The sequence below is a fragment of the Benincasa hispida genome, chromosome 1 (genome assembly GCF_009727055.1).
Source record: "Benincasa hispida cultivar B227 chromosome 1, ASM972705v1, whole genome shotgun sequence".
Lineage (NCBI taxonomy): Eukaryota > Viridiplantae > Streptophyta > Magnoliopsida > Cucurbitales > Cucurbitaceae > Benincasa > Benincasa hispida.
The window spans coordinates 2,418,017-2,428,774 of NC_052349.1; positions in this window are offsets into that span (position 1 = coordinate 2,418,017).

The following is a 10,758-nucleotide window of genomic DNA, read 5'->3' on the forward strand; positions in this document are numbered from 1 at the left end:
GGTAACTCGATCTTAAAATCCTAAAGCTAAATTATGAACTCTTGTTTAATTTCAGGGATTATTCTTTGATTTGCATAGGTGAGAACTAGTTCCAACAACACTGCTCAAATAAGAAGCCTCCCATTTCCGGATAAAAAAACCGGATAGATAGTTTAGGAACAATAGTCTGCAAAGAATTGAAATTCCAAACTCCTACCACAATTTAGGGTTAAACATATAGAGTTTGTTATTGGAATTTTATGTCCTAAAAACTTGTGGATTTTGTAAAAAATAAAAACTTATTCTGAAAAATTAATAAGTTGTTATTAAATATATTTTTATCGTTTTAGAAATCCAATAAAACTAAAAAACTCAATGACTATTACATGAGTACTTAACTTTATGTGGAGACAAAAGTGGATCAAGGTCCAAAGGTAAATTAGTCAAAAAATGATCTAATAGTATATAATGAGGTTAGGTGCCTTATTCTGGTAACACTATTGGATGCGGTCAACTTTGTAATTGTTCAAAAAAGTTGTAAAGTGCTACAAAACGATGTGAAATCCTAATTGTACATGTTAATGACATGGGGAGTAGAGGTGTCCTTAATGCAATGAGTTTATACAAAGATCGAACGCACGAAATCAGTCACTCTTTACTTTAATTAAACCGTTGGTTTACTAATTTAAGACTGACTATTATCAAAGGCGATGGCCTAGGTAAACTTGACATAATCCTGAGCTAACTAATGAACTCCTGTTTATTGCAGGATTATCCTTAGTTTTGCATATGGTGAGGGTTGGCCTCAAGACCAACGCCGATTCAATAACCTCAATCTTAGGAGTATGATGGATAGATAGTCGTGGGGACATGGGTACAAGTATGGAATTAATTCCCTACCCGCTTTTTAGGAAAGTAGAGGGGTCGTTCCTAAAGTGCTGACATCCCTGAAGTTTTGAACAATAGGCCCCACCCTCTCATTGGCCTACCGAGAGGGACTCAGTTTTGTTGATACGGATAACAAATTAAATTGTTCATTAGAGGAATCAGTGGGCTAAAGAACAAAAAGTAATCTCGGGGGTAAAACAGATTGACCTATAGCCGTTTTATTACAAACAACCTGTGAAGGGTTTTACAAACTAATCAATGGTTTATATCGTGGACATATACATTTACAGTGAAGGGAGTGCAATTATGGTGCTTTCAGTGGAGTGACCCATCAAAAGTTAAACTGAAATGGGGATAATTTTGGTGGTAAATGAAGTTTTAAACCCAATTAATCTCAGAATCGTTGGATGCCAATGATACTGTAGAAATCCCCGAGGTCCCCTATTAGCCTTGTAAAATGGATTAGCTTTAGAGTAGTGTAATAAGGTTAATTTGGGAAAACGTTCAAATTAGAAATAACTGAATTGAAAGAATTAATATAAATATTTAAAATATGATTTTAAAATAATTAAAAAATCATGAAGGTGGAATTTGTATAAAATTATGTTAATATTTGATATTAAAATAATTAAAATTATTATTAATTTTAATTTAGAGAATTAAATTTATGAAATTAATTTTGTAAAAAAAATTAATAAAATGTTTTCAATATTGAAAATCAAATTGTATGTAGAAATCAAATTGAAAAAATACAAAACGATTATGAAATTTTTTCTTCCATTATCTAACATTCTACTAGCTCACGACAAAAAACCCATTTTATTCAAGCTTCAAATCTCCAAGCATTGTGTTTGTTATCTCAATGCAACCAATCTCTTTGCAATGAGAGTCCTGCAAATAAAATAGATAGTAGGACTAAAGTCCTGCAAGATGAAATTCACTCCTACCCAATTGGGTTAACATAAAGTTGTTATTAGGATTTTATGTCCTAAAAACTTTGTGATTTGTAAAACAAAATAAATACTTATTCTGAAAAATTTCAAAATAAGTTGTTATTAAATATATTTAATCGTTTTAGAAATCCAATAAACTAAAAAAAACTCATGAAAACTATTACATGAGTACTTAACTTTTATGTGGAGACATAAAAAGTGGAATCAGGTCCAAGTAAAAAATAGTCAAAAAATGATCTATAGTTAATATGAATGAGGTTAGGTGCCTTATTCTGGTAAACACTATTGGATGCGGTCAACTTTGTAAAATTGTTTACAAAAAAAGTTTAAAAAGTGCTAACAAACGATGTGATCACTAATTTGTACATGTTATGACAAGGTGAGTAGAGGTGTCTTATGCATGAGTTTTATTAACAAAAGGATCGAACCAACGAAAATCAGTCACTCTTTACTTTATAACGTTGTTTACTATTTTAAGACTGACTATTTCAAAGGCGATGGCCTAAGGTAACTTTGACATTAATCCTTGAGCTTAACTATGAACTCCCTGTTTTATTATCAGGATTATCCTTAGTTTTGCAAATAGGTGAGGGTTGGCGTCAAACAAAGCCGATTCAATAAACCTCAATCTTAGGAGTATGACTGGATAGATAGCTGTGGGGACATAGGGTACAAAGAATGGAATTAAATTCCTACCCCTGCTTTTAGGAATAGTAGAGGGGTCGTTCCGATTAAAGTGCTGAACTCGAGTTTTGAACAAAGATAAGGCCCCAATCCCTTCATTGGTCCGAGAGGGACTCAGTTTTGTTGAATATCGGCAATAACAAATTAATTGTTCATTAAAGAGGAATCAGTTGGGACTTAAAGAAACAAAAGGTAAATCTCTCGGGGTAAATAAAAACAGATTGACCGCTGCCGGTTATTACTAAACAAACCTGTGAAGGGTTACGAAAAACTAATCAATGGTTTATATAAAGTGGACATAAATACATTTACAGTGAAGGGAGTGCAATTAAATGGGCTTTAAGTGGAGTGGACCCATCAGTTAACGAATGGGGGATATATTGTGTAATGAAAGTTTAACACAAAAATTAATCTCAGATCGTTTGGAGCCATAATGATCTGTAGAATCTCGAGGTTCCCTTCTATTTAGCTTGTAAATGGATTAGCTTTAGAGTAGTGTAATAAGTTAATTTGAAACGTTCAAAATTATGATAAATAAACTAGAATTGAAGAAATTTAATTAATAATTTAAATATGAATTTAAATATTAATAAATGGGTTGTATAGAAATGTAATAATATAAGATATAATTAATTAAATTATTTATTAATTTATTAGAAAATTATTTTATGAAATTAATTTTGTAAAAATTAATAAATGTTTCAATATTGAAAATCAAATTGATTGTAGAAACTCAAAATTTGAAAAAAATACAAAAACGGAATTATGATTTTCTCCATATATCACATTCTACTAGCTCACACAACCCATTTTATTACAAAAGCTTCAAATCTCCAAGCATGTGTTGTCATATCTCACTGCAACCATCTTCCTTTGCATGAGGAGTCCTGCAAATAAGATAGATAAAGTATAGGAACATAGTCTGCAGAAATGAAAAATTCACTCCTACCCCCCAATTTAGGGTTAACATATAGTTTGTTAATAGGGATTTTATGTCCTAAAACTGTGGATTTGTAAACAATAAAACTATTCTGAAAAAATTCAATAAAGTTGTTATTAAATATATTTATCGTTTTAGAAAATCCAATAAAACTAAAAACCTCAAATGACTATTACATGAAAGTACTTAACTTTTATGTGGAGACAATAAAAAAGTGGATCAGTCCAAGTAAAATAGTCCAAAAAATGAATCTAATAGTAATATGAATGAGGTTAGGTTGCCTTATTCTGGTACACTATTGGATGCGGTCAAAACTTTGTAATTGTTACAAAAAGTTGTAAGTGCTACAAAAACGATGGGATCCCTAATTTGTACAATGTTATGACATGGGGAGTAGAGGTGTCTTATGCAAAAATGAGTTTATACAAGAATCGAACCAACGGAAATCAAGTCACTCTTTACTTTAATAAACGTTGTTTATTATTTAAAGATGACTATTTTCAAAAAAAGCGATGCGCCTAGGTAACGTTGACATTATCACACTGAGCTAACTAATGAACCCTGTTTATTCAGGATTATCCCTAGTTTTAGCATAGGTGAGGGTTGGCTCCAACACGCCGATTCAAATAAACCTCAAAATCTTAGGAGTATGAACTGGATAGATAAGCTGGGGACATAGGGTTCAAGATGGAAATTTAATTCCTAACCCAGCTTTTTTAGGAATAGTAAGAGGGGTCGTTCCCTTAAAAGTGCTGACTCTGAGTTTTGAAACAATAGGCCCCACCCTCTCAATTGGCCGAGGGGACTCAGTTTTGTTTGATGCCGGATACAAATTTAATTGTTCATTAGAGGATCAGTGGACTTAAGAAACAAAAGGTAATCTGCGGGGGTAAAAACAAGATTGACCTAGCCGTTATTACAAAAACAACCTGTGAAAGGGGTTAAACGGAAAACTAATTCAATGGTTATATTCAAAGTGGACATAATACAATTTACAGTGAAGGGAGTGCAATAATGGGCTTTAGTGGAGTGACCCATCAAGTTAACAAAGAATGGGGGATATTTGGTGTAATGAGTTTAACCAAATTAACCTCAGATCGTTGGAGCCAATGATCTGTAGATCCCCGAGTCCCCTATTAGCTTGTAAATGGATTAAGCTTTTAGAGTAGTGTAATAAGTTAATATTGAAAAACGTTCCAAAATTAGAAAATAAACTGAATTGAAGAATTAATTAAATAATTTAAATATGATTTTAAAAATTATTAAAAATCTAAGGGTGGAATTTGTATAAAATTAATTTAATATTTGATATTAATTAATAAATTATTATTAATTTTATATAGAATTATTTATGATTATTTGTAAAATTAATAAATGTTTCAATAATTGGAAAATCAAATTGAATTGTAGAAAATTCAATTGAGAAAAAATACAAAACGGGAATTATGATTTTCTTTCCATTATCAAAACATTATCTACTAGCATCAACAACTGTTGTTAACTACACCTGCCTGCTGATCCAACAAACGCCATTTTATTCCAAAGCTTCAATAAAATCTCCCAAGCATGTGTTGTATCTGCATGCAACCATTTCTTTGGCATGAAGAAGTCCTGCAATAAATAGATAGTTCAGGAACATAGTCCCTGCAAGATGAAAATTCACTCCTAACCCATTTAGGGTTAACATTATAAGTTGTTATTTGGATTTTATGTCCCTAAAACTTAGTGTTTGTAAACAATAAAAACTATTCTGAAAATCCATATAAGTTGTTTATTAAATATATATTTATTCAGTTTTAGAAATCCCAAATAAACCTACAGAAAGACTATTGACTATTAACATGAGTACTTAACGTTTGATAGTTGGAGACATAAAAAGTGGATCAGGTCAAGTAAAGATCCAGTCATAAAAGATATCTATAGCTAGTTATGAATTGAGGTTAAGGGTGCCTATATCTCTGGGTACACTATTTGGATGCGGAGAAGTCAATTGTAATTGTTACAAAAAAGTTGTAAGTGCTAGCACAAAACGATGATGAGTCCCTAATTTGTACAATTGTATGAACATGGGGAAGAAAGACGTGTCTTATGCAATGAGCTGTTTATACAAGAAGATACCAACGAAATCAGCACTCTTCTTACTCTATAATCGTTGTTTAACCTAAGACTGCACTTATTTCCAAAAGCCCGCACTTGGCCTAGGTAGACTTGACGATTACCTAGCCTAACTATGAACTCACTGTTTATTTCAGGATATCCTGTTTATTTTGCATATGAGGGTTGGCATCAACAACGCCGATTTCAACTAAACCTCAATCCTAGAAAGTATGACTGGATAGATAGCTGGGACATAGGGTACAAGATGGAATTAATTCCTACCCGCTTTTAGGAATAGTAGAGGGGTCGTTCCCTTAAAGTGCTGACTCTGAGTTTTTGAACAATAGGGCCCCCCTCTCATTGGCCCGAGAGGGAACTCAGTTTGTTGATCGGATAACGAAATTAATTGTTCATTAGAGGATCAGTGGGACTTAAGGAAACAAAAGGTAATCTCGGGGGTAAAAACAGATTGACCTAGCCGTTTATTACAAACAACCTGTGAAGGGTTTACAAACTAATCATGGTTATATCAAGTGGACAATAATACATTTTACAGTTGAAGGGAGTGCAATTATGGGCTTTAGTGGAGTGACCCATCAGTTAACGAATGGGGGATAATTTTGGTTGTAATGAGTTTAACCAATTAATACTCAGATCGTTTGGAGCCAATGATCTGTAGATCCCGAGGTCCCCTAATTTTAGCTTGTAAATGGATTAGCTTTAGAGTAGTGTAATAAGTTAATTTGAAACGTTCAAATTAAGAAAATAACTGAATGAAGAATTAATTAATATTAAATATGATTTAAATATAAAAATCATGAAGTGAATTTGTTATAAAATTAATTTAATATTTGATATTAATTAATTAAATATTATTAATTTTATAGAAAATTATTTATGAAAATTAATTTTGTAAAATTAATAAAATGTTTCAATATTGAAAATCAAATTATTGTAAAGAAATCAAAAATTGAAAAAATAACAACGGAATTATTGATTTTTCTTCCATTTATCACATTCTTACTAGCTCACAACAAAACCCATTTATTCAAGCTTCAAATCTCCAAGCAGTGTTGTATCTTCATGCAACCATCTTCTTTGCATGAGAGTCCTGCAATAAATAGATAGTTAGGAACAATAGTCCTGCAAGATGAAATTCACTCCTACCCAATTTAGGGTTAACGATATAAGTTGTTATTGGATTTTATGTCCTAAAAACTGTGATTTAAACAATAAAACTTTATCTGAAAAAATTCAATAAGTTGTTATTAAAATATATTTATCGTTTAGAAATCCAATAAACTAAAAAACTCTGACTATTACATGAGTACTTAACTTTATGTGGAGACATAAAAGTGGATCAGGTCCAAGTAAATAGTCAAATGATCTAATAGTATATGAATGAGGTTAGGTGCCTTATTCTTGGTATCACTATTTGGATGCGGTCAACTTTGTAATTGTTAACAAAAAGTTGTAAAAGTGCTACAAACGATGTGATCCTAATTTGTACATGTTATGACATGGGGAGTAGAGGTTGTCTTATGCAATGAGTTTATACAAGATCGAAACCACGAAAATAGTCACTCTTACTTTATAACGTTGTTTTACTATTTAAGACTGACTATTTCAAAGCGATGGCCTAGGTAACTTGACATTAATCCTGAGCTAACTTAGAACTCCTGTTTATTTCAGGATTATCCTTAGTTTGCATAGGTGAGGGTTGGCTCAACAAACGCCGATTCAATAAACCTCAATCTTAGGAGTATGACTGGATAGATAGCTGGGGACATAGGGTACAAGATGGAATTAATTCCTACCCGCTTTTAGTGAATAGTAGAGGGGTTTCCGTTCCTTTAAAGTGCTGACTCTGAGTTTTGAACAATAGGCCCCACCCTCTCATATGGCCCGAGAGGGACTCAGTTTGTTGATCGGATAACAAATTAATTTGTTCATTAGAGGATCAGTGGGACTTAAGAAACAAAAGGTAATCTCTGGGGGTAAAAACAGATTGACCTAGCCGTTATTACAAACAACCTGTGAAGGGTTTTACAAACTAATCATGGTTATATCAAGTGGACATAATACATTTACAGTGAAGGGCAGTTGCAATATTAGGGCTTTAGTGGAGTGACCCATTCAGTTAACGAATGGGGGATAATTTGGTGTAATGAGTTTAACCACAATTAATCTCAGATCGTTGGAAGCCAATGATCTGTAGATCCCCAGAGTCCCCTATTAGCTTTGTAAATGGATTAGCTTTAAGAGTAATGTAATAAGTTAATTGAAACGTTCAAATTAGAAATAAACTGAATTGAAAGAATTAATTAATATTTAAATATATGATTATTAAATATTAAAAATCATGAAGGTGGAATTTGAAATAAAATTAATTTAAATAATTTTGATATTAATTAAATAATTATTATTATATTTTATTAGAAATTAATTTTATGAAAATTAATTTTTGTAAAAATTAATAAATGTTTTCCAATATTGAAAATCAAATTGATTGTAGAAATCAAAATTGAAAAATAACAAAACGGAATTATGATTTCTTCCATTATCACATTCTACTAGCTCACACAAAACCCATTTTATTCAAGCTTCAAATTCTCCAAGCATGTGTTGTATCTCATGCAACCATCTTCTTTGCATGAAGAGTCCTGCAATAAATAGATAGTTAGGGAACATATCCTGCAAGAATGAACATTCACTTCCTACCCCAATTTAGGGTTAACATATAAAGTTGGTTATTTGGATTTTTTATGTCCTAAAACTTGTGATTTGTAAACAATAAAACTTATTCTGAAAAATTCAATAAGTTGTATTAAATATATTTATCGTTTTAGAAATTCCAAAAAACCCTAAGAAAAACTCATGGACATTACATGAGTACTTACCTTAACTTAAATGTGGAGACATTTAGATAGTGGATCAAAGGTCATAGTTAAATTAGGTGCAAATTGATCTATAGTTATATGAAATGAGGTTGAGTGCCTTGATCTCGTGTAGGACAGCTCTACTTGGATGCGGTCAACTTTTGTATTGTTTAGCAAAAGTTTAAAGTCTACAAAGCGATGTGATCACTAATTTGTACATGTTATGACATGGGGAGTAGAGGTGTCTTAATGCAATTGGGAGTTTATACTAAGAATCAACCAGAAAATCAGTACACTCTTACTTGTATAGAACGTGTGTTTACTATTTAAGACTGACTAATTCAAAAAGCGATAGGCCTAGGTAACTTGACAATTAATCCTGACTAACTGATGAACAGTTCACTTTATAATTTCAGGATTATCTCCTTAGTTTTGCATAGGCTGAGGGGCTCAACAAACAGCCGATTTCAATAAACCTCAAGTTCTTAGGAGTATGAACTGGATAGATAGCTGGAACATTGTGGTACAAGATGGAGATTAATTCCTACCCCGCTTTAGGAATACGCTGAGAGGGGTCGGTTCCTTAAAAGTGCTGACTTCTCTGAAGTGTTTGAACCAATAGGCCCCACCCTCTCCATTGGCCCGAGAGGGACTCAGTTGTTGATCGGATTAACAATTAATTTGTTTCATTAGAGGATCATGGGGACTCTTAAGAAACAAAAGTAATCTCGGGGGTAAACAGATTGACTCTAGCCGTTAATTACAAACAACCTGTGAAGGGTTTACAAACTATCAATGGTTATATCAAGTGGTACATAAACATTTACAGTGAAGGGAGTGCAATTATGTGGCTTTAGGTGGAGTGACCCATCAAGTTAACGAATGGGGATAATTTGGTATGTAATTGATTTTAACCAATAACGTCTCAAGATTCGTTGGAAGCCTAAGGATGATCCTGTAGATTCCCGAGGTCCCCTCATTAGCTTGTAAATGGATTAGCTTTAGAGTAGCTGTAATAATGTTAATTTTGAAAACGTCAATCAAATTTAGAAAATAAAACGAATTAGAGATATATTTAATAATTTAAATAATGATTAAAATATTTAATAACGATGAAGTGGAATTATGTATAAAATTAATTTAATATTTGCATATTAATTAATTAAATAATTTATTAATTTAAATTTATTTAGAAAATTAATTTAATGAACAATTAATTTTTTAAAATATATAAATGTTTTCAATATTTGAAAATCAAATTTGATTGTAGAATCAAAATTGAAAAAATACAAAACGGAATTACTGATTTCTTTCCATTATCACATTCTACTAGCTCACACAACAAAACCACATTTTATATTCAAGCTTCAAATTCCAAGGCATGTGTTTGTATCTCAGTGCAACCACTTCTTTGCATGAGAGATCCTGCAATAGAATAGATATAGTTAGGAGACATAGTCCCTGCAAGATGAAGAAATCTCACATCCATAACCCCATTTAGGGGTTATACATATAAGTTGTTTATGGATTTGAAATGTCCTAAAACTTGTGATTTGTAAACAATAAAACTTATCTGAAAAAATTCAATAAGTTGTTAATAAAAATAAATATTTATTGTTTTATAAGATATCCAATAAAACTAAAAGAACTCGATGACATGTACATGAGTATCTAACATTTAGTGCGAGAGACATAAAAGTGAGATCAAGGTCAAGTAAATAGTCAAAATGATCTATAGTATATGAATCGTAGTTAGGTGCCGTTCTGGTAACACTATGGATCGACCGGTCAACTTTGTAATTGTTACAAAACAAGTTTTAAGAAGTGCTACAAACGAATGTGATGATCCTAATTTGTTAACAATGTTATGAACATAGGGGAAGTACGAGGTGTCTTATGCAATGAGTTTTATACAGTAGATCGACCAACGAAATCAGTCACTTTGAACTTTAATAACGTGTTTACTATTTAAAGACTGACTATTTTTAAGCGTTGGCCCAGGTAACTTGACATTTAATCCTGAGCTAACTATGAAACTTGTTTATTCAGGATTATCCTTAAGTTTTGGCATAGGTGAGGTGTTGGCATTCTCAAGCAACGCCGATTCACATAAAACCTCAATTCTTTAGGAAGTATGACTGGCATCAGATAGCTGGGGACATAGGTACAAAAGATGGAATTAATTCCTATTCCCCGCTTTGTGAATAGTAGAGGGGTCGTTCCCTTAAAGCTGCTGATCTTCCCGAGTTTCTTGGAAACCAATAGGCCCCACCCTCTCATTGGCCCGAGAGGGACTCAGTTATGTGAGATAATCGATAAACAAAATTAATTGTTCAAT